Genomic DNA, 24,718 nt, shown 5'->3' with positions numbered 1-24,718 from the left:
ATCAAGAGAGGTGTGGCCAGCATATCGAGGGAGGGGATTCTCCCCCTCTGCTCTGCTCTCGTGAGACACCCCCCCCCCCCCCCCCCCCTGCAGTGCTGTGTCCAGCTCTGGGGGCACCAACATCAGAAGGACATGGACCTGCTCGAGCAGGTTCAGAGGAGGCCACGAGGGGGGGGTGGGGGGCTGGAGCACCTCCCTGTGAGGACAGGCTGAGAGAGTTGGGGGTGTTCAGCCTGGAGAAGGCTCTGGGGAGACCTTAGAGCGGCCTCCCAGTACTGAAAGGGGCTACAGGCAAGGGGGAGGGACTCTGCATCAGGGGTGTAGGGATAGGATGAGGGATAATGGTTTTAAACTGAAATTGAGTAGATTTAGATTAGATGTGAGGAATAAATTCTTCCCTGTGAGGGGAGTGAGGCCCTGGCACAGGTTGCCCAGAGAAGCTGTGGCTGCCCCCTCCCTGGAAGGGTTCAAGGCCAGGTTGGACGGGGCTTTGGGCAACCTGGGCTAGTGGAAGGTGTCCCTGCCCAGGGCAGGGGGGTGGGAACTAGAGGATCTTTAAGGTCCCTTCCAGCCCACACCACTCTGTGATTTGGGTGAGGGTGAAAATGGCTTTAATCTCTTTGGCTAGAGTCTAAAATGAAGGTGTAACCTTAGAGCACCTGGCAAAGAAACATGTTTCTTACAGGTGTAGCTTTGGTTTTTGTTCTGTGTTCTCTTGTAAATGAGCATCCTTTTCTTTTTTTTTTTTTTTTTTTTTTTGTTTAACATGCGTATGCCTCCTTTTGGAAATTCTTGTTTCCACCCAGGCACCTGCATTTTAAGTCTCTATCATGCAGATTGATTTTTCTCTTTAGACATGTGCCATGCTGACAGGCCTAAGGCTAGAACATACTTTTTATCTGTGAAGGCTTTCTCTTGTACTTTCACTTCGAGTAGGTGATACTTTGAGGTGAAAGCAAGGGGCTGTGCCATGCTGTTGAGAGCCAAGACCTGGGCTGCTGCTCTGGATTGAAAGTCAGACTATTCTGGATTTGGGAGTACTAAAAGGTTTGCATGTCTGAATGCTTGAAGACAGATGAGCTTAATTTCTGCATTTACTTTCATTTATTGAGGTGCACAGAATCTCAAGAGAAAAGTTGAATTTTGGGATTTGTGTCCTCATAGTCAGTGTTCTGTGTGGTGTGGGTTTTTTTTTTTTTTGGTTTGTTTTTTTTTTAAATGCTGGTCTAGTATATGAACAGAGGTCCTGAACATTACAGGAATCCAGATGAGAAAAGCCTAAAAATCATTGCTTATGCACGTACTGAAGTTGCATCAAAAGTTCTTTTAGAGAAATATGGCCTTTTTATTGAATCCTTATGGCACAGGCAGTATGTCTTGCCATCTTCTGGACTGCCCCAGGAGCATGTTCGTTAACTCCCACTGTCTTCTGCATTAGCATTGGCTTCTGCGCTCCATTTAGATTTTCTTTAAAGCATTACATAAACAACTATCGTGTAAATACGGGCGTTTGTAATGGTGCTTTTAAATTAAAAAGACTCTTGGATTCATGCAAGTAGACACATGCTTGCACAAAATAACTTCTGGCTTCCCCCTAACACACTTTTCAGAATAATTTAAAGGAAGAAAAGATTTGCAAACAGTTGTAAAAGAGCCATAAAAAACTGTCAAATACCAGACCTTCAGCTAATTGTAAACTGTTTTGCTCTTGGAAGTGATACAACATTGATCTCATAGCTGCTTCATTAAGAAGGTGTTTCTCTGTAGTGCAGGAGCTGCTTGCTCAGGTAGCCGTGAGCAAAAATAGCAAGAGATGTTGGGCTTCTGCTATGAATGCCCAGTATATACTAGAATAGCTCCAGGCAACTGAAGTATTCTGTACCAAAAAGGAAGACAAGCTTTGCAGGGAGCTGAACGGGAAAAAGCTGCAGAGCTGAAAACTTCTTTTTCTCTCCTCCTAACTGCTGCTGCACCTTAGAAAAGGCACAGCATCTCCAGCCCTTTGCGGCAGAGTCTTGGGTACAGCATGGAGGAGGAGTGTTTTGGAAGGACCCACTGGCGCAAGAGGATACAGGTATGGGTGGTGAGTGTGGTAGTGCCCATAGGCTTGCTATCAGACTGTCTGTCCTTATGTTCTCATCTTCAATTTTCAAATGGGAGATGTGAAAAAAATCTTTCCTGGACAGAGAATTGGCTGACATCCCCAGCCAGCTGGTTAGTTGCATCTTTTTTTCAGTGTACCAAGGAAGACAAGCACTCATGGGTCAACTTTTAATGGTTGGGATTAAAAAAAAAAAGAATTAATAAATCAGTAGTCCATTAGATTAGATCAGTAGAAAAACTTCTCTCTGAACTCAGCTCTAATTCTGCAGTTGGGCAGTGTTCTGCTTGAAGAACGTGCCTAGCTCTATGAATTGTGTCCTTCCAGTGCTGTACATTGGGGTGTCTGCTTCAGAGAAATTAGGAACCTACTGGGTATCATCTCTAGTGTTTTCATTCTCAGTCTCTCTCCTTTAACCAGTTTCTAAAGCTCTATCATTAAATCTCTTTAAGAATGGAAATTCTTGCCTTTGTGTATTGGTTGAGCTAATGAATGGTCGCCTGTTATCTGCTCCGTCCATGACTGAGTCGGGCTGTCAGAGACACAGAGCTGAAGTCAAAGGGACTTTATTTCAGGCTTCTCTACCTCCTCTGGGTTAGCCATGGAGTGGATTCTCTTCCCATCTGTTCCTGAACCAGAAACGTCCTGTTTAACAAGAGGGAGGACTGGGGATTTTATCTGGCCCAGCCATTTCCTCCTTGATTTCCTAATTTCCTTCCCCTGCAGCAGTGCCATGCTGATCCCTTGCCTCCAGCCATGGGTACAGGACATGTTCCCCTTTGCAATGATTCTTCCAGCTGCTAAACAAGGGGAGGGAAACCAAAGTGTCATTGCTCACCCCTGGTGAATTTGGACACGACCCATATGTGCCCAGAAGTAACTGCAAGTAGGGAGTGAGTTGACAGGGTTGTTTTGCTGATTATTTAATACCTTCTAGGTGCTGAATTCGTGGCTGAGAGACATTATGGGGTGGCAGAGTTCTCCCAAGAGTGGATTGCTTTGGCTGGTCAGAAGTGGATGTCGGGACAGCTTTCAGGAAAACCAGTTAACATCAATTTTCAGTAGGCATGAGCCAGACTGCAGGGCTCTGGGTTTCAGAGTGTGCCAACACCCGGGTAGGCTGCTTAGCTGGGAAGGATGAGCGCAGACAGGGATCCAGGAGAGGACAGGGTGGACAGGAGGTGGCTTACCATTGCAATGCTCAGCAGGTGGTCCAGGAACAGGGCAACACTTAATAATTGAAGAAATTCCTGGGCCCAAATGAAACAATACCAAATGAAAAAAAAAAACAAACAACCCAGCCTTGAAAATCATCTGTGTGCCCAGATTCATACCACATACCATCGCCCATGCAATGGTTTGGTGCTCTGATATACTGCTGTCCTTTCTAGCTTAGGTGTGACTTACTTTTCTGATGTTATTCACATTCCTCATCAGAAGCAAGTCAGAGAGTCATTGAACCATCCAGTAGATTTTGGCCTGGCTGACTATAATAACTCCCAACTTTATATTTTATGTATGGTATGCTTAAATGGTTTTGAAAGCTTTAGGAAAGGAAGAAGGGACTATACGCTGTACAGCTTGGTCAAGGAAGCCCTGGTGCGTGATTCCCCCATGACTCTGCAGGTGGCAAGACCAGTTGCTAGTCCCTGCTTGACGTCTCACAATCCTGTCCTTTCCTGACTCAACTGGTGCTAAAAGTGAGTTGTCTCATATCTACTTGCCTCATTTATATTTTTCTTTTTTTTTTTTTTTTTGGCATGTGTGTGTCTTCCAGTGCTTTCCCCATCGTGGGGATCAGTGTGTGTGCAGCTGCTAAGCTGATTCGGGACTGCTTTTGCATCCCTTCATGGCTTTGCTCTGCCTTCCAGAGACAAATACAAGTTTATCCCCACTTTCCCAGCCCTCCTGTTTTGCCCTATTTTAACCACCTTCCTGCACCCCAGAGTCATAAGTACCTCTTCGCTGCATCAGTGCAGCAAAGCTCAAATAGTCCCTGTCTCCCAGCAGCAGTTTGCTACTTGTTTTGCAATTACTGCACTCTCGGGTCCGAGGGGGACTATCTCAGTGAGAGAGTACGTCTTATTTTTGTATATGAGCTCCTGGGCATGGGCTCTCATCTGCTTTTATTGCACCCAGCAGTTTCCCAGGCACTGGCTGCTGTTGTAACAGGGCACTGGGGTCTATAACACATTGTCCCCTGTGGGGTAGTAGGAGATACGAGATTTTCATGGGCAGGCAGAGGTACAGGGAGATGTGCAACTTGGCAGAACATCCATAAAGGAGTGGAAGACTGAGCGTGGACCTCTCGATGAAATCTCCAGCTGGTGGCTGAACTCCAGGACTGTTTTTCCCCACAGTGGCAGCCTTAGTTGGTTGGTCTCCAGATGCTGCCTCAATATGAATATTCAGTGCTAATAAAATATGCACAATACCGTAAGCCTTGCCAGGGTGAGGATCTTGAGGGCTCGATGAACTTTGTAACAGCATTACTCAGTTGTAGGGGCACGACTGATGCAGCAATTGATTTCTCAGTTCAGGCTTCACCTTCTTTTGAGCAGAGTTCATCCCTGTTTGCTTTTCATAATAGCGTTATTACACCTCGCTGGCAGCAGGACAAGGGAGAAGCGACTGTGCAGCCTTTTCATTCCTCGTGTATTCCTGTGCAATAATCAACGGTGGTGAACATCGGTCTGTCAGGCTTGAATTTTGCATATCTGTTACGTTATCAGTGGACTATCCTGGTATTAACACTAATGTAAAAGATTCCTGTTTTGACTCAGAATTTTCCAACAGCTAAAGAACAAAGGCCCAATGAGTTTCAATATTAAAGAAAAAAACAAAGGAGAAAAGAAAAAAAATAAGGCAAATCTATGGTGCAGTAGCAAGAATACAAAAAAAATGCATCTTTAAACTTCTTTTTTCTCCTGATCTACTTTCTGTATGACTCACGAGCCAGGCTCTAAAATGGCCTCCAAACATGCATGCATAATTTTGCACATCCAAGTGTCTGCATATGCAGTGCTCTTAAATATCCCCAAGGCGTTGGCTTTGCTGCTGGGGAGGAGTGGGGAAGGGGTGAAGGAGTTCATCCCCAGAAGGGCCCTAACTTGTGTTATCATCACCTCCCTGATGCCTTACCCCATCGTTCGGTGCTCACCAGTCAACCGCCAGTGTCCATGCAACCTGCTCTTCTCTGCAGGTTTATGCTTGGCTGGTTAGCTTGGAGAACATCTGTCTTTTTGAGGGGGGGTTAGGGGGTTTTTTTGTTCCTATCCTCCTATGAAAGACATAGCCAGTGAAAGAAGACACGGGTTCTCTGAGTACTAGCTATATTCCAGGAATTAGCTGGACAAGGGAGGCTGAGGGAGAGCCAGACTGAAAAAAATTACACGTAAAGGTATAGAAATGAGGCTGAGACCACCTTTGGGCCGATGACGTTGTTCTTTCATCATAGGGTGGTTGGACCTGCTGCCCCTGCTCATGGAATCAGCAGTCAAATAGGCCAAAAATTAAATCAGCTTACCTGTTTTTTTTTCTTTCAGTGATTCCTGACAGAACCCCTTTTAAAGCAGGCATCTCAACTGTGCTTCTCCGCTTTAGTAAAATAATGAAGAGCTCTTGAATGAAAAGCCAACACGTGGATGTGCTCGCAGGTGTTGGAGCAGGGTTTTCACCCTGCAGGAGGGGATGTACAAACTGTATTCAACTGAAGGCAACGGAGGCCAGTTAACAGTCAGAGTCATGGGTGGCTCTTCTAACGGCTTATGATAATAAACCCCGATTTTAGGGCTTTAACATGCAGATGACATCCCCTTTTCTGAAAGTGGCCTGTGAGCAGTGATACTTGGCACGTGTTTTGGTTGCTTACTGTCGGTCGGTGTAGGGTGAGCATACCTGACATAGCAGAAAGGTGTTGATTTGATTAGAATCTGTCTCTATTGTCTGGTAGAAGCCTTGAATCCCCCTTTTACCCTTTCTGCAAGCAGAAAGAAGTGCAATTTTCATTCAGCGTAGATGTTTCCCTTTCATCCCTGAAGCTAATTTTTTTTTTTTTTCCTGCAGCAGTTTTGGTGAAATTATGTATCGCTTGTGATAATTCATTTTAAAAATTCCTGAGCTGTGTGGCGTACTTTCATGAAAATTCATTTAGATAAAATTAGATATTATTGTTTAATGAGGTGGCATTTCAATTTAGACCTTGCATCATGCATATACCAAGAGTTTTTTATGGAATAGTTAGGTTCATTTGAGTAATAAAGGCTGAATCATGGGGGCTTTAATTCTTAATCGCTGTGAGGATTGTTATCTGTGGGATGTGAGCTGTCTTAGTGGTATTCAATCAAGTGTCCACTTAGCCGTGACCAGAAGTAATTGCTCCCAAGTGGGTTGCACAATGACCTGTTAATACTTGCTTTGACCCTCTGACCTTGTCTGCCCCATTGTTTAGGATTTTATAGCAAGCAAGTCTGCATTTCTGTGGGGTCAAGTAGATATCTGAGGTCAAACATTTTCTGATTACTTCGTAGTGTACACTGTAAGTCTGCGGAGTTGTTGCATAGCAATAGTCACCGCTTCAGAGCAGGGCGCGAAGGGTTGGGAAATTGTCTTCCTGAATGCATGTAAACAGTTTAATATTTTACTGAAAGAAGTTCATCTTGTAAATTAGGTATGAATAATACATTTGTAATTACTACTCATGTCTTTAAACACTTGTGTCTTAATTGGCTTGGGTATTTTTTTAATGTATTTGCATTTTGTCAGGGAAGTTAATTTTAACTTGCAGAGATGGAAGGCGAGTTGCATGGACTGGGAAAGGCTTCATCCTGCATCTCTTCAGCTCCTGGGCTTGTGTCAGTGCTTCTAGATGCGTTCAAATGGGGATTGCTTCATCCCTGCCTCCGACTGCTGCCGTAGACTATTTTATGTGCTTCTCACAGCCTTCCAGAATTAATTTGACCTACTTGTTGATAACTGCGACCCATGGGCAGTTGGGATGTCCTGTGTTAATTTATTGGCTGCATTTAAATGTTGCTGAAAGTGTCATCATATTGTGCAGTAATTTGCAGGGGAACTTGCTGTGCTGTGTAGTTGAAATGGGGTATTTTCTTAGCAGTGTATCTGGCAAAATAGCTCTGTTGTACAAACAAAGCCTTGGTACAATTTGTAGCACTACTCCCTCTTTTTATGTTGTGTTTACCGAGTTCACTAGCCAAAACACTTCTACGCACTCTTCAGCCTTGTAGGTCAGCTTTGCTCTAAAATAACATATATGCCCATCTCTCAGCATCAGATTCTAGGGAAAATATTTTGATCATTGTTCCCTGAGCGGGGCTGGTGGGATGACACAAAGCAGTTGGATCCCGATACAGTTTGGGGACAAACACAGTTAGCGTTCCTGTGAGAGAAGCAGACTATAGTCAACTGAGTAAGCAAGAAACGAGTGTTAGAGAGAAAACTATATAGCATATGTGGGGGAGAAAAACAAAACAGTGACTCTGTTTCCACTGCCAGAATATTTAAAAACAAACAAACAAGCAAGCAAAGCAAAACACGCCTTGCAATGAAGAGAACCTGTGGATTTTTCTTACTATGTGTGAGGCTGTGTGTGGATCTCCTCTTGCCAGAGCATCCTTGGGGAGTTTGAACTGTCCATTCTCTGAGACCGTGTCGTCGTCAGTGCAGGACCTCATAGGACCATAGGTGAGTTAGCCACAGAGGCCCTCAAGAGCTCCTTACTGACCTGAATTTTCATCCTTTAAAACTGCAGGAAAACTCTGGCCTCCTGTGCCAAATTGTCTCTGAAGCCTTCTCTGTTGTAAGGGTTCGGGCACGGCAGACGTTGGTGTTCCATCACCCAGCACAGTCCCGTTGTCCTCCGTGGGCTGATGGTGGTGTCAGCGCAGGTTCTGGCGTGGGTGTGTGGTCTCATTTCTCTCTCTGGGATCTGGAGGCACTCCTGATCTAAACCAGCCCTGGACATTATGGCTGTACTCTCTGGACCATCCACCTCAGCCTCCCCAGAGGCTCGGCTTACGGGAGAGTGTCTCCTTGAATCTCCTCATCCTCTCTGGAAAATGTGAGGTTGGAAGACAGTGTGGGAGATGAAGGGAATTTCACCTCATGTTGCTCAGTCTGGTTGCTTCACCACATGGAGCAATCCCTTCTTCTGGGGGGCCTGTGGACACCCCCAGTAAGGTGGACCAGGAATCAGAAGCTTTAGCATCTCCCTGTGCTGCAGAGCAAGAAGGGTGGTGAGACTCGCGGGGGGGGGGGGGGGGCAGGCGCCAGAAATGCAGAAGTTCTTATCAGGTACATATTTTAGGTTTGATGGTAATGAAACAAATGTATCATTGTTCTCAGCAATTAGTCAGGACTGGGGCATTTCTCATAAAGACCCCATGACTAATGTTACAGTGGGAAATCCAGAGGGCTTCGTGGACTTGATTTTGAGGTTTTCACTGTCTTTGTTGAGATAGATACAGTTTTCATGAGCAAATGGGTGTGCTTTTACTCCCCTTTCTGAAAAAAACCTGTGCAGCTTGAAAAACTGAGTACACAGCATCTCTAACGTGATACTAATTGCTTCTTAGCAAGCCCTGGTGCTCTGGGTCCTTTCTCTGCTGGTGATGTCTGCAGCAGAGCACTACGAGGAACTTGCTTTTGGTGGAAAGATCTTGTGCTGAGTCCAGAATAAACAGAATATTTCTTAACTTTCAAAAGGAATGTGAGCGGATGCCACGGAAATGAAAGATCCCGTTTAACACGGATACTGCAACCTTGATCTTTTTTTTTCTTTTTTTTTTTTTTTTCCCTTAAATTGAAATGTGGGAAAACATCTAAGATGTGGAGGGTTTTTGGAAAGCCTGTGTTTCCCACACGCTCGGGTCTGTGCAATGCCTTTGTAGGTGGTGTGTGGTTTGTGTCAATCATCAGTCAGGTGCTAATGGTGATAGAGCTGCGTTTAGCCTCTGAACCCGATGCCGAGCACATTGATCTTTGCAAACACATTTATACAAGCTGGGGCAACTGCAGGCTTGTAGCCACAGTTTTCGTCCATCTCCAGAGTTAACTTCTGTAGCTCAGGAGAAGGCAGAATACCACTTCTGCAGCAGCCTCAGACATTGCTGCGATGAGCCCTTCCTGTGCCTTGATAGCAATTTAGCCATTTCATCTTTTCCCCAGCAGACTCAGCAGCAGCACAGATTGGCTGTTATAATTAATTTTGTGCAGGAAGCAAGAGCTCAATGTTCCAGCATCTCCTGGTTTTCACTCTGGTTGAAGAGGGCACTCCTTGTACCTGCTATTCTTCCAGTTACAATCCTTTCAAGGAAAATACAACACTTTTCACGGGGCTGAATGTGGATTTGGTGATGAAGTTTTAGGGGATCAGTGTAGCATCCTTGTTGGATTCAGATTGGGGCAGCTGTTGATCCAAGTGAACAAAAGGATTAAAAAAATACATGCCCGTTGTCGGGGCAATTTGTGCCTGTGGCCTTTTGAGCTCTTCCTGTTATGACTGGTTGCATATTGCTGCTTTTCTGAATCCACTACCAAGACTGCATCATAAGAAAGTGAAACTTCCATATCAGCGTCTGATAATTGTGCCGTACGCTCTCAGGGCCATATGCCTTATCTCATTAGTTTGTTTTTTGAAAAGGGTTTTTTTCAGAAATCCTACGTACCTATTAGCGTGGTCCTAGGATGCCTTGTAGAGCAGCTCCTGCCAAGCACTGAACAGCCCTAAGAGTTGTTAAAACTTTAAACGAGAAGCAGAGGCGCTCAGCAATTCTCAGAAGCGCTCGGCACCTTCCTGGATAGAGCAATTTAAAAAAGAAAAAAAAAAAAAAGAAAAAAAAAAACACACAACAAAAAACATGAGATGTAGTTATGCAAATTATGACCTTTAAATGCATTTTATATTTGGATTGAAGTTGCTAACGCATTCTTTCCAAGTTCTGTTTTTCCAGCGCGATTCTGCTTCGGGTGCTTCTCTTTGTATTGGTGGAGCAGAGCGGTGCCGGCCCCGCGGAGGGAGCGCGGGACACGATGACTTGGAAAAGCAGCCACCGTGCTCCTGGATGGGCGGCGCATCCGTTAGCAGGGAGCCTAAATAGGTGGATTTTAATTTCTCTGGAGGGTCTGAGCACGTTAACTAGATGGCAGATTCCTCATTAGCTAGATGGATTAAAATTTGTATCATGGCTGATGCCTATCCTGACTAATACGTGTAAGTAACAGCTTGTTCTACTAGAGCTATTGGATGTGGCTTGGGTGGAGGAGAGGAATTGGCTTCTGCGGAGGATATTTGCAGAAAGTCACATTTCCACCATATGTTAGCTGGAGTCTCTTTGGATGCAGGTTTTGGATGGAGTCCTCTGTGTTGCTGTAATCTGGTTTGTCCTTTTTCTACCACTAGTTCTGAATCATACCAACTATTTGGACTCTTCAACGTGTTTCCTGAAGGACAGTGGGAACGTTTCTGCTGGCTCAGCTGCCTTTCACCTCTTACTTCGTCTCGATGAAGGAGTAAGGTCTGGAGGACTGAAGGAGAAATTCTGTGTCAGTCAGGAGTGAGAAGGGCTGCAAAAAGATCTGAAAATTCTGCTAAATTTTTTTTTTTTTTAAATAAAAAGAAGAAGGTACCATGAACCTCATCAGTCCTGATTTAGGTCTGGCTTGTGACAAATCATTATGTAGGAAGGGAAATATCCCTTTAATTTTTAATAGCTTTGCAGTGAAGTTTTATTAGGCAATAATCTGGTTCCTGAGTGGATAAAAGATAAGAGTGAGGGCCAAGTAATTTTTTCCCCTCCCGTGTAGTTGGAAAAGGGAGAGAGGGGTCATGGCGAAGATGGCTGCCTTCTGAAGCTCAAAGCAGCATCCTTCTTTGTGCCACAAGCATACCGAATGCTTCCAAATGGATATTTACAACATAAATATGTTCAGGATGTGGGTAGCGAGAGAAGTGTGGGAATAGACGCGAAGGTGCATGGGAGTGGGGATGCGAAGGGGGAGGTGTGAAGAGAGCCAGGAGAGTGTGATGCACATTTTGCAGATAACTTCTCTTTGGGTACCTCCTTCCAAAGCCTGGGTGCAGACTTTTCTGCTCCTACCAGTGTGTCCTGGGGCTTTATGTTCACTGCAAAGAGGTTCTCCAACCCGTCTCTGCTAACGTCACCAATTTCTTATTTCCAGAACGGTTTATTTTTGGGGAACATCAACTGATAATAAGCCTGGATTGGTCAAGTAGCTTCATTTGTAGTTTGGTTGTTGTTGGTTGGCGTTTCTTACAGTATTTCCCAGGCACCGAGTGCAATAGACATTTCACTGCCACTTAATAAAGCAATGTAGGGCACTCCTCAATAATACAATGCTTATGCCAGCCTGGTTGCTAAACCCACGAGCCCCTCAGGCAGTAGTAGACAACTACATTTGGCGTTGCTGCTTGTTTTACTGTTGTCTCGGATGACTAGGCAGCATTTCTGCGATTTTAAGGCAGCGTGTTATTGCAGTATCTGGGATGAAATTACCACTTACAGATGTATAGGTGACAATCTGACTCCCTTCAGCTATTGAGCATCAGTGATTTGGGGAGGCTTGTGGTGCAGGGCACCTTTGGCACATTGTACTGAGTACCAGAAATAAGCATCTGGCCCTCTCTTGTAATTTTTTTTTTTCTTTCTTTTTTGAACATCTGCTCGCCTGATTGTTTTCTGGGTTGGTTGGGGTTTTTTTTTTGGTTTTTTTTTGTTTTTTTTTTCTCTTCTGTGGCTCTTTTAATTTGTGGTGAATGTGTATTTAATGTAAGTAAGATGTTAGCTTCTGTCTAGTTTTTCAGCAAGCATTCCAGTAATTACTGGAGTACCTTTGAATGCTACAGCAGCTATTTCTAAGTTAAGGAATCACATTTTCCAAGCATTTATAACTGAATTCACATGGGTAAAACTTGGCATTCAGATTGCCGGCCCACATATCTTATTTTGTCTTGATCCTTTAAGTTAGCATATCAGCTTTGTGTTTGATTAAAATGGTAAAAATGGCTTCTCGGTGCTTTGGGTGGGCTTGTAGTAATGTTGTTTTATGAAATTGTTTTAATTTAAAAAAAAATTATATTGGTTTGGGCCCTGAAATTATTTCTTTGTAGTTACTACTGTGGACTGGTGTCTTTTTAAATTTTTTTTCCTCCCTCTGTCCTCCTTACCCCTTATTACTGTGAAGCAGTCACTATTATTGTAGTATTACTTGTTGGTACATCTCTGAGGAGCTTCTCAGAATGTGGTTTGATCCTTTCTCTGCTGATGTCAGGCAGTCCCTTCATGCCAAAGGATGCTCGCTAAGTCCTTGCTTCCCCCTGTGCCCTCAGTGATCTTAACTTGGCTTTTCCAAATGCTCCTGGAGAGTGATGCACCCAGTTCCTGTTGATTTCTGAAAATTAAAATAAACAACAGCCATGATTTTAAATTTGCCTTATCTTTTCATCCCAAATAGTAGCGTTACATCTGCAGGGTTGCGATGACCTGCGGATCGGCTGGGCTGGCAGCAGTGCTTTGCTGTGCATGATCTGAATGCTCGGTGGTTTTGAGGATGTCCCAATGCTGTAATCACAGCTCCATCCCCGTGGCTGCTCTGCAGCATTAAGTGACTTTCTCTTTTCTCTTCTCTTTTGTTTTTTTTGTTTTTTTTTTTTTTTTTTTCAAACTATGAAGTCTGGTCCAAAGGAAATGTGATTTTTGTATTTCCCTGCTCACAGAGTTATTTTTTAAATTTTTGGAACTGTTTTCTGGCACTTACAAGGTGAAAGGTAACAAAGGGAGAAAAAAGAAAAAAGAAGGGAAAAAAAAAAGAGATCTGAAATTTGACCTCCAAATACACTTAGTAGATGTGGTGATAATTACAGAGCTTTTCTTTGGAGGAAATAGGTACAATGTGTGGTTTGGTTCTATGGGCAGGTATGCTAAATGTATGGCAAATGAGTTGAACAATAAAAACTAAATTGATGGATCCGATAGAGCTAAGTACTTAAGTAAATTATATTATTTAATAACACAAATTTTGTGAAAAAGCCTCAGTCTTCCAATAAAAGTCTGAAAATACGGCTAGACTTAATTAACTACCAGTATTAACTTATGTCATTGTTATCAGCAATAGTTTTACTCACATTTTAATATTTGGGCTGCTTAACTTCTTTGTGGTAAATGTCCCTTTAATAGGACATGTAAAATGACATTTCATATGCTTTAATTATATATATTCAGGAGAGAAACGTAGCCAAACTTGGAGGATAGATGCTGGACTTCATCTTGAACTCAGCTTTTATTTGCATGTTATAGAAAGCTGATATTTATGGGCTCAGCAGTGCTGGTATTCGTGTTTCTTACTTGCACTCTGCTCAGCGCTTGCTCTGGGCTGCAGATCTGGGTGCGTGAGCGTGGAGGAGCACCCATTTCTTGCCTAGGGTCACGTGTGGTGGATGCAGGGAATGGCTGTCCCGTGAGATGTCTGCAAGGCTGCCTGGGGTGAACACGGGCAGAAAATGACCCAAAACGCCCTTCCCGCTTCTCTGAACATGCCTGTGGGTGCGCGATGGGGTGGGCTCCCCCGTGCAGTGCCATCCTCTCACCCCCACGCCAGGACCTGCGGGGAGAGCATCCAGACAGGACTGTGGATTTTGGCTCAGCGGCGTTTCAAGAATCGCTTAAACTCGAGGAATTCATAACTTTGGAATTCAGCAAATTTGCACAACTCCGTGCATCTGTCGCTCCTTCAGCACGCGCCTGCTTTCTGCTTTCTTTACCCTGTCCATCTCGGACTAAATATCTTGTGATTAAAGACCCAACTCGTTGGCTTGTACTTGTGAGCATCTTATCAGCAGCCCTACAAAACCTGCCGTGGCATGAGGAGTGTGCCGGTGAGGGAACAGCAGCGCTGGACGAGCTCGGGCCGGGCCGGGGCGGCTGCTCTGTGGTTTGTTGTGTCTGGTTTGGTTCCTACTTTTCAAGTTGCAGTTGCGTTTGGTCATTCGAAGCTTATTTTCCTAGTCTGGCCAAGCCAGCAGGATCCCCCTGCGCTGCAGGGGAACATAAAACATCAGCCTTTAAGCTGGAGTGCTCAGTAGATAAGGATTTTAAGACTCTTGCATCATGTGCTGTGTCTTATGGGCTTACTTAGTATACTCCATTTGATTTAATTTAGATATTGAATAAGGAGAAACACTTTAATAGCCAGAAAAAGTATAGTATGTTGTAGCGCCTCTTCTTTCCCTGTTGCCTTAAAGACAAGATGGCTGGAAGGGCTCATTTAGGCTGCAATTAAGTTTATTTAATTGTAGGAAGTAACAGGGTGTTTTCAAAGCGCTTAAAAACTGTGTTACACCTTATCTGTGCTATGAAGTGTTTCAAAAAGCCAACAAGAATTCATTGGGCTTTTGTCTTACTTCTTTTCTGTGACTAAACACAAAGAATAACTTTTCAACCTTTACAAAGATTAGGAAATGTGGAGAATTAGTGGGTTGTGTCAGTCGGGTGGTTTGGGGAGGGGATGAAGAGTCAGCGGGTGGCTCTGCCAGTGGTCTCCCCCTTCTGTTCCCCATCGTATAAATAGAAATAAAAAATTTTAACTGAGTTGCTAGAAATGTTAGCTTGCATGCTGCTAGGTAGCCATTTATCTTGCTAAAAGGTTTGGTTTGCTGCTTGTTTGTATTGGCAGGATTGAGGATGGCTGGGGAGCAGGAGGTGCTGTTGGATGGCGTTCCGGGGAGATAAGGAAAACCTTGGGGATGCGGTTTGCTCGGCGTGGGGCGGCAGCGCTGCCTGCCTGGGGGGTCAGCCTCGGTGGCCGTGCTGCTGTCACCGCCTCGCAGGAGGCTATGACAAGTGGCTGCTATCTGTGCACAATATAGATGAGAAGGATAAGAAATAGCAAACCTGCCACGGAAGATTTTACTGTAGCAGTGACTGGGGAGCTGGCAGGAGAAGTGAAATATTTGCAAGTTTTAAAGGGAGCGGGTTCAGAAGTTTTGAGGTGGGATTGGGATTGTTTGCAGAGATTCCTCAGCTGGCTGAGATGCACACGCTGGATTTTGCTGTTGGAACTGTCTTGTGCACCTTTTGCTGAACACCACAAAAAGTGCATTCGGATTATAATAATTTGGCATTTATTAATTATAAATCGCCATTTATTTTTTATATATTATATATATTATATAATATATATTTGCATGTATTTAGTATTTATAGATGACCTTTCATTTGAGAATATTAATCATTGCATTGAGTCTGCACCAGCCTGTAGTAATCACGGTTGCGTATTCTCTCTCAGTTGGTGAGAGCCCAGAGGATCTTCAGAGTGGGTGAAAATCCTCCCAGACGTAGGTTTAAAAAAAAGAAAGGAGAGGGGGGGGGGGAAAAATAGGGCAGAAGAAAAGCAGGCCTCCCAAAAGCTGTGGTGGAACCCGGTATTAGCAAATGCTTCTAGGAAGTTTGACTGAGAGCCATATGGCAATGTGGGGAGTATTATCCATTGCTCCAAAAGTTGGTCTCTGAATCAGCCTATTGACTTCAACAGCACTTAATCATGTGTTTTAGTTCTTCTTTGAAAGGGCTTGCATTCCTGAATCATGTCCTCCGATTTTAACCACTAGACGGTACTTTGTTTTGTGGTAGCAGACAAGTTCAGTCATATTTCTGTGACTAAGTTTGCAAGTTTTGACTGCATCACTGGTGAAGTATGCTGATGAATATTCCCCTTCTTATCAAAATCCAAACATTTGCTGCTGTCCTTGTATTTTAGGGTGAAACTGAGTGTCTTCCTAGGATGGAGTTGGTGGGATGCTGCAGGATACACTGTCATTTTGTACGTTCACCTGCGGAGTGTTGTGGATGCTGTGATGGAAACAAACGGGTGAAACCAATGATCTCACAATACTGCCCTGACTTCTGCTTTCAAAAGCCCTGAGTGTTGGTGGTGATCAAACCCATATATTAAAACAAGAACCAGTCGTGCAGGTCCAAGTTTGGATTGCCTTTGGATGCTGAAGTACATCCTGGAGCCTCACACGTGGCTCTCTGTGCCAGGGGTAATTTGGACTCTGGTAAAAGAAAATAGTGGGTCTGTGCATCTTTTTGGGATGTGCTAGTTTGTGTCTGTTGCATCCACAAGTTCCTGTGCTCGGGTGTTATCGCACAGGTAGAGTTGCCAGGTACCAGCCGTGGGTTGCCCGGAGGCAGGACGTGGGTGCCAGAGGGTCTGGGGGGCTCCATTCACACCTGCCCCAGCACCAGAAATGCAGGGGACCTGCGTTTCCCTCCCTGCTGAGGGACTTCTTAGGGGTTTCTGCTCCAGTTTGTCCCTTATTAAAAGGAAACTCCAGCCAACCCCCTGTGCTGCTACCTGGTTTGGCACAGAGAGGGGAAAAATCCTGTCCCACCCCGTTCCCGGGGAGGGGGGGCACAGGCTTTGCTTTCATCCCTTAGAATCATTATATTTCAGCAGAATTTTTTGTCTCACCTTTCCGTGTTTTTACAGCTAAAGCAATTTTTACTTCCCAACTTTCAACATCTGGAATTCGGTTGCAGTTTATTAAAAAAAAAAAAAAAAATTGAAAATCCACAGTCTGGATGAAACACCAATGCCTTTGTATTTGCCCACAATTTTTAGCTTTAATTTTCTATCCTTGGCAAATGCCAGAAGTCCCAAGTAGCTGCATGTTCAGTAGCTGCTGTTTTCTGCTGTGTCTTAGTCTTAATCATTTTTTTTTATTATTTTTCCTGTTAGACACTTTTCTAATTGGGGATAATACCAAAATGATTAATCAAATTAAGCATGAGAGCAAAGTGGCTGATGCACAAAGCTGTGTATAGCTGCTGTCTTCTGCACCGAGGTTGTCTCCCTGTAGCTGAACTTGCTTAATGAGCCTCTTAGGCTCTTTTTTTTTTTTTTTTAATAAGGTAGTGTGTAGATCCCATTGACTTCAATTGTTGATTGGGATGCCTGACAGCCGGGAAATTAAGCCCCTTCTTTGTGACCGAGTTGAAGGCCAGATTTTCAAGGATTTTCAAATGCTTAGCACCCATAATTGGTGCTAGATTTTTTTTTTTTTTTTGGAAAAAGTTCAATTCTCATTTGGACATCTAAATCAGGGTGAGAGATTATGATACTTGTAGCGACTGGTGTTACTGGGATATGATAAAGTTTTTTGAAGAACCTGGCACCTAATGAGCTAGTTACTTTACTGTCCAATAAGAGTTTTTTTGTTCTGCATTTCTGTTTTGTTTGCAGGCACTGAGCATTTCTGCAAATTCTGGTCTTGGAGGAGAAACTTCCTTGCTTCTGCCTCATTTTTCCTGTGTTTTCTGTAGTGATTGTGGGGGGGGGAAGGGGGAGCAAAACGAGTTGAGTAAATTAGACAACTGTTGGAAAAAAGGGGGACATGCAAAATCAAGTGTTCTACTTGCGTAATCTGTTTAACACCAGTGAGCCACGGAGCCTTGTGGGACACGGGAATAAAAGGAACATCTGTGCAGGCCACATGGCATGCTCTGGAGGAGCCCTCTGTCCCAAGCAGCTCTGCTCTATTTGCAAATAAAAGCTCTAACCAACATCAAAAAGTTGAGGTGGATCCTAGCTGAAAGGGAGAACAAATGTTACTACTCGGTGCAGTGAAGTTCCCCTTGCTAGCAGCCTTTGTGATCTTTTTAAGGATGCTTTGGGCATATGTTTCTAATGGCAATTTATTAAAAAGAAAAAAAAGGAAAAAAATAAAAAAGAAAAAAAAGGTTATTAATTTTAGAAAAAATTATGTCTGCATTGAAAGATTTTAGGAAATTGCTGAGCATCTCAAGCTACAATCAAGTACAGGTATGTGAGGTAGAAATGAGAATAGGGATGGTATGTTTTTGTGGTGTGTGGGATTTTTGTTTGTTTGTTTGATGTTCTTTTTGGGAGGTTTTGTTTGTTTGCTTGTTTGTTTTTTCACCTGGATGTAGAAGATCCCAAGGCTTTCCAGGCTGATCTTACTCCTACTTTGCTGCTGGTGGTAGTTGGTAAACAGCTCCATCCTTAGGCAGGGCCCTGGGGAGCTGCAGCTGCTCTGGCCCTGCTCCCCCAGGACTCTCACTGGAGGGGCGGATAAACAAGACAGCAGTACGTTCTATTTCCACTTACAACCTGTTAGAGTGCAGTTAATTCTTGCAAGGACTCATCTAGTTTGGGGCTTTGCATTTTCCAGACAGGCTGTATTGTTTTAACAGAGTCATGTATCAGCAAGCTGGGTAGTCTGTATCAAGAAGGCACGTATTTTTTAATATGTAAATAGGAAAGGATGGTGTTTCATCTTTATTCCAATGTACCCAGGGTGGCAATAACGCTTTTAAAATCCCTGTGAAACAGACTGTATATGGCAAAATTAATGTCTCAACTCTCCAAGTATTTTCTCTAAAATATTTGAATTTTTGCATTTATTATGGCGCTTGTTTAAAATAGCGAGCGATATCAGCCGTGCATTCAAAGCTTAATTGGTGGAACACAGATTTATTCTAATTTAAAACAGTCACTTAAAAACAGTTTTGTATATATGTATACATAGGCACAACTTTTCCTACAGTTGTCTGTTTTGGAGCGGTCTCTTAGGCACTGATGTACAAGTTGAACCTGTTTTCTTTTGTGCAACATGGCTTTGAGAAATCATTAGTTAAAACAGTATTCTGTAGTTTCATTGCAGTCAGTAAACAGCCTAATGTGAGTGATGCATAAGATGATTGAAGTTCTGCCTTTGATCAGGCTTTGAAATACATTGTGCCAAATACAGTCCCAAGGTGTATGTGTATCTATGTGTATGTGTGTATATATACATGTTGGTGAAAGCTGCTTTAATGAAAATCTGGCCAAGTAACAGAATAAGGTGTCCATCAGCAATTGCCACTACAGGATGGTGACGGAAGAGCAGCAGCAGAACTGCAGGCATGTGCTTATCTCTGTCACACTCATCCCAGGCAGGGCATGGAGATGCTTTGGGTTGTTTTCCTCTTTTTGCAGTCACATTTGACATTTGTCTTTATTTCCTCAGTCCCTTTCTGTTTTGCCCTGCTCCTTGCCATCATTTCGTAAGCACTTTTCCTCTGCCACCCATTTTCTCCTTGAAACTGGGTTCTGTTGTGATGCCACATCTGGTAGCAGTGGGGTGTTCTGCAGCATACTGCAGTGGTTTGGTGGGGGGTTTGCCGCACCAAGGAGGGTTGGGTGCGAGTACCCTGTGCCAGATCTCCTTACCAATTCATGACTCGCTCAGGTAGAGCATGGGAATTTCAGATACTTTCTTGTTTTGCAGCTGCTTGCCTTTTTCTCCCACCGCACCTCTTCTCATTGCTCTGAACACATGGCATGTATCCGCTACCCCCCGGGTTTGCCCTGCCCGTTGCACAAAGCTCACTCGTACCCAGGCAGCCCATTGTGTGGGGTGACGTTTCCAGCCTGTGCCACTCAAGCACTGCTGGATGGGATGCGCTGTGCTGTTCCATAGGTCAAAACACAAACTCTTGACAACTCTAATTGCATCAAGTGCCGCAGCTGGTTTTGCAGTTTGATGTATGAGGCGATGCTCTCGGTGGCTTCAGAACCCCTGGGAGCAGCCAGACCCCAGGGTGGAGGTGTATGAAGAGGGCTGGAAGCATCAAGGAAAGGTGAGGGTGGTAGGGCTGGCTTCATGCTGATGAGATGAAGTCCGTAGTGGTCTGTCATATCATCTCAGCTGCGTGCCTCTGCCTTTGAGATTTAAATAGTGAAATATTAAAACTTGTCTTTCGAATCTGTTCAATATTACAAAGATTAATTTTTGTTGGGGGCAGATTAATAGGTTTCCTATTCTGATTAATACAGTGATAATAAAAACGTTGTGATTGCTAGAATTAATGAAGCCCAGATTCCTGTTTCAAGGTTTGATTGACTTTGTACTTCAGTTATGCTAAAACTCCTGCATCTCATTGCCCCTTATTTAGCTGTAGCCTTTGGAGAATCTGTGTGGGAGCAAGGCAGTGCAGGAGAAGGTCTGTGCTGGAGATCACAATAAATAGTCCATTGGGGAAGAAGTTTTGTCAGAGTGCTCAAGAGTTTTGCTCATGTTGCAGCGTTACTAGAGTTTCTCTGTCTTTAACCCAGCAGGCTATTTTTATGAAAGTTGTAGGAGAGGAGTGTCCAACTCAAATGTGTGGGCGCATCATTAAAAGCTTCAATTTGTCAATGCCAGATCGAACTCAAGTGCGTGGGTAGATCATTAAAGGCTTCAGTTTATCAGAACCGATCTATTATCTGTTCCTCTCCCTCCTCCACCCTTCCCCTCAGCACTATCCGTGATTTCCTCAGGCTCTCCAAGCATCGAGGTCCATGGAAGTGCCTGAGCTGCCTCCGGGCCATGCCGGGCACCCTCCTGGCACAGCCCAGCCTGGAGCTGGCTGTGGGCCGGTGAGCCAGCTGGCTGTGGGAGCCAGCTGATCGAATGGTTTTGGAGGCCTCCACTGGTGCAAGCCCTAGGCTTAATGCCGTGAGAATTCATGTCTTTGGGAGCTCACTGCTCCTGTTAATCCCAAGGGATTCAAAAGAAGCAGGTGGGGCTGGGCACCGAAAGTACATGGTGATCACATAAGCCTTGTTCCCTTGGGAAACCCGGCTGAAGAAATGGTTTGTGTGGAGTATTTTGGTGAGGTCAGTTTTTGGTGGTGTAAGAAACATCCGTTTTTCCAGGTGCACAGTCAAGAGTTCAGGCCAGACTGGTGTGGGTTGACTTTACCTGCTTCCAACGCTGTTTCTTGTTCCTTGTATAGAAGGTTTTCCAGCTTTAAATCTGCTTGTTGGCACAAAGATGCCAAGATATTCCTTATGCTTGAGGAGGGATGTGAAAAAGAAGAGTGATCTGGAGGTGAGGACAGTGCGTCTGTACATTGTAGCCCTTGTCTGCTGCAGACCAAATATATTATTTAGACAAGTAATTTTGCCTCAAAAGTCTCAAAAGAACATGTAATCTTTTGAGCAGTCATTAGCCGGAATGAGCCTCAATTCCTCATCTTCTAAATGGGGCTAATGATACTTTCCCACTCTACAGATGTATCATGGATAAAGATTACTAAGCAGTCGAATACTGTGGTGCAGAGGTCAGCTGGAGAAATCTTGCCCCAACATGTGTAGATGCAGCTTTCTGCTCAGCTACATACCCATCTGCATATCTGTCATCAAGCGCAGCAATAAAGCAAGCCTTGGATGTGTGTTTCTGACACTGCTCAGTTGCTTCTCTCAAGTGCTCTGCTCCTCATGAATAAAATACAACTAATGCAAAATGCAGGTCACTTTTGGTTTGCAGGTATTTCAGAGTCTCTGTGAAAGAAGTCATGTTTAGCATAAATGCTGTTTAAAAACCCCTTTTGGATCTATTTTTATTGTGTAGCACAGTTTTATAATAGGGTCGCATAATCCCTATATTTAGATTTCTGAACTCTTGTGATCTCCTTTGAGCTGTTGTGTTGTACTCAGCAAAGAATGGGAGAAAGCCCCAGGGCCAGAGAAGTACCTGGTTTTTGTCTTATGGAATTTCATGCAGCTGTTGCTAAGACAGAAACTTCCAGATGTTCCTCAGGAAGGCTGCAGTGGGCTGCCAAAGGAATTAATTCCACAAAGTTAATTTGGAGGTGGCAGTTCTTGCCACTGCCAAAGTGCTGGTAGATGTGGAAAGGCTGGGAGCAGCTGCTGCCTTGGGGATGCTGTGGAGGGAAAGGACTGGGAAATGAAGAGGTCAGAAGCACTAAACATGATTTTTGCTTTGGTATTTTTTTCCAACCCTGGTTCTTCAGGACAGTTTCATCTGTTATAAAGTCTGTTTTCTCTTCTGGGGTTTATTGCTGCAGGTCCTTGTTGAGTTGTGGTCCAGGGAGCGGAGGCTCTCCTGGGCGTCGGTGCATCCGTTAAGGCAGCGAGTGCCCTTCCCCAGTTTGGGCAGGCACCAGAGCTGCTGCTTAAATCCCATGTGTTCTCATGGGCATGATGCAGAGCAGCCCCGGGAGCACCTCTGTTCATATTTCTGAATATGAGTTTTTACTCAGTGTGGATACTTTGTCATTGAAGAAATTCTACATCTTATTTTAAAATACCCTTATTAGTAAAATGGATGTTTCGTTTGTGCAGCAATCAGCTTCCTCTGAGCTAAGCTTAAACTGTGTTACTAATAGCTGGGGAAAAAACCATACTAATTGGTATTTCTTAACTGATGTTTGCAAATTTTGCCTTTTCACCCTGAACATCAAATAGTTTTTGTATGTGTTTTTCCTTATCTCAGAGGAAAGATTATTGCTAACAAGAGATTCTACATTTTGTTAAGGTTTTATCAGGATGCAGTGAGTGAAGGCAGAGAGTAAATATTTCAGAAATTCAGAGACTGTTATATTTTGATAATGAAAGTAGGTTAAAGTATCTGGATTTTGTGCACAGTGGAGTGTTTTCGAGCACAGTATGGATTTGGATGGTGACACATTTTGGTATTTAAAAGGCATATAAGCTTGCCTGTTGGAGGAGCACATTGCAAATGTGAAATAAGTGTGTCTTTAAAAACCTTTCTTAATACTGTAATGTTCAGATTTATTTAAAGCCAAATAAAGTCTGCTGTGTGATAGAGTAATGTTTGATACGTAGAAATAGTCCCATAATGCTTCCCCCACCTCCAGCATTTATAACCACATTTTATTTTCAAAGGAAAACGGTAGGCTTTGATACGATTCTAACTGAGTGAAGTTTTAAAACATGTTTTTGTCTTTCAGTCTCCTGAGAACATTTTTTCTGAGTGACTCCGGCTTCCAGACACATTTGCCATGATAAGGGTTTCGATCCTTTCCCATATTTGCCCTGAGTCATGAGTGGATATGTGTGATGCCTGCAAGTAAAACTGGTGAGTCGTCAAACCTGAGTTTGCAGTAACTCTCCCTTACTCATTCTTACAATCTCTCTTTCCCTCACCTTTTTTTTTTTTTTCTCTTCTCAATATGGTGGGCTTTTGGGTTTCTTTTTTGTATTGTCTGTGTTTAAAAGCAAGTAACCACTATTCTTTAACAACAACAATAACAAAAAGACAACATTTGCTGTAATGAAATAGAAGGGATCCCAAACATTAGCAATACAGAAAAAATACTCCCTTTCTTGCTTCTCTCCATTCCCTCAAATTCTGCGAGGTCTTTGGTGGTGAAATGAGTTCAGTGATGCAGGAGAAGCCACTGCCCGAAACTGAAGCCTTGCACATAGACAGGGTCTAAACATGCTTATGTGGGCAATTCGTGTCATGATTAAATATGAATATGGAGAGGTCTCTTCCCCATCATGTTTCGCGTGATGGACTCTCAAAGGAGCCATTGCCAACAAATAATTAGCTCCACCATTTGCTGCACTTGCATCCCAGTGACAAAATGGTGTCACTGGTACACAGGAGAGCTGTCTCTTCGTGTGTGCTTGCCCTCTTCAGTGTAATGTTGGTGCTGCCATGCACAGCCTGTGCAAAGCCTTCAACAGCCAGTTTTGGCCAGGATGGTGTGGGGTGACCCCTTCCCGTGTCCTCTCCTCTTACCCGCCTGCTCCTGGTTGCCTGTCTTATTTATTAAGTGGGGTGAGAGGAGGGGCAATATTTCTTCATTAATCAGAAGACCAAGAGGTTGGGAAAACAGAAATCATCTGATTTTACAGGAAAATTAGAAGGTCTATGTATCTTTCAAAAATAGGAAATCTGCATAATTAAATTGTGTAGGAAACGGGAGCACAAATTGTTTTTTAAACGAAATTCAGGTTTCTATTATATATTTAATATCCCTCTGTGTGTTAGAAAGTGCATTTGAATTCAAAGATTATAAAACCTAAGAAATTCACACATCAGTGAATTGTGATTTTTTTTTTTTTTTTTAAAGTTTCCATTTTTTCTTTTTTTCCAGAGGTAGCATAATTACCATGTCATTTAGCAAAGATTATAATAGCTGTTCAGTTTTTACCGACTGGTGTAGTAAACAGTTGAATAAACCCATATGGCAGCTCAGAGTGTTCATGCAGGAGAGACATTCTTACCATTTCCTTCATGTCTGAATTACCAGCCTCCCTGATACAACTGAGATCCCCAAACAGCGACCAGTTCCAGACTTCTCCAGCGATGCAGAAATTTTTCACTGCTCTGTCACATAGGAATCAATTGATTTTTAATCACAGTGGTTAGCTAATTAATTATTTCTCTGTGCCTGTGAAGTATGCTTGGAAAACTTGTGGTTATATGCAAGGTACATGCTTCTATCTAAAGCAGTCTGCATTTGTTTAATGCTTCTTTAATAACTGTAAATAATGCCTGGAGTTCAAATCTTACTATGCAAGTCACTGTTAAAGATTGAGGCCCTTCTAAGGCTGGCCTAGGTTAAGTGCAGCATCACCACGTATTGTGATAGCCCCGTGGCACTGCCTGTAATGAGACTTTTTGTCTGGTCTCAGCGGTGGCAAATGGAAGGACTGGGGTGCTTTGAAGCATCCTTTTGAAATACCAGGTTGAGTTACGGAGGTATGGAGCTGTGGCCGACTGACATCTGGAGTAAAGACAAAGTGTTTGAGTAGCGTGCC

At 43.6% G+C, this 24,718-nt stretch overlaps 1 protein-coding gene across 7 annotated transcripts in view; it reads left to right on the top strand.

The window, feature by feature from the left end:
• The window catches only part of FOXP1 (forkhead box P1), a 391,592-nt gene that overhangs the window by 24,163 nt on the left and 342,711 nt on the right, over positions 1–24,718 (top strand). For all 7 annotated transcript variants that reach the window (XM_074914737.1, XM_074914733.1, XM_074914732.1 and 4 more), the window contains exon 2: positions 22,897–23,024. The gene's annotated coding sequence lies outside the window, so the exon portion shown is untranslated. The remainder of the gene's footprint in view (positions 1–22,896; positions 23,025–24,718) is intronic.

Source organism: Athene noctua, chromosome 10 (assembly GCF_965140245.1).
Source record: "Athene noctua chromosome 10, bAthNoc1.hap1.1, whole genome shotgun sequence".
In the NCBI taxonomy this organism is placed as follows: domain Eukaryota; kingdom Metazoa; phylum Chordata; class Aves; order Strigiformes; family Strigidae; genus Athene; species Athene noctua.
This window is presented reverse-complemented; position numbering and strand designations above follow the sequence as displayed.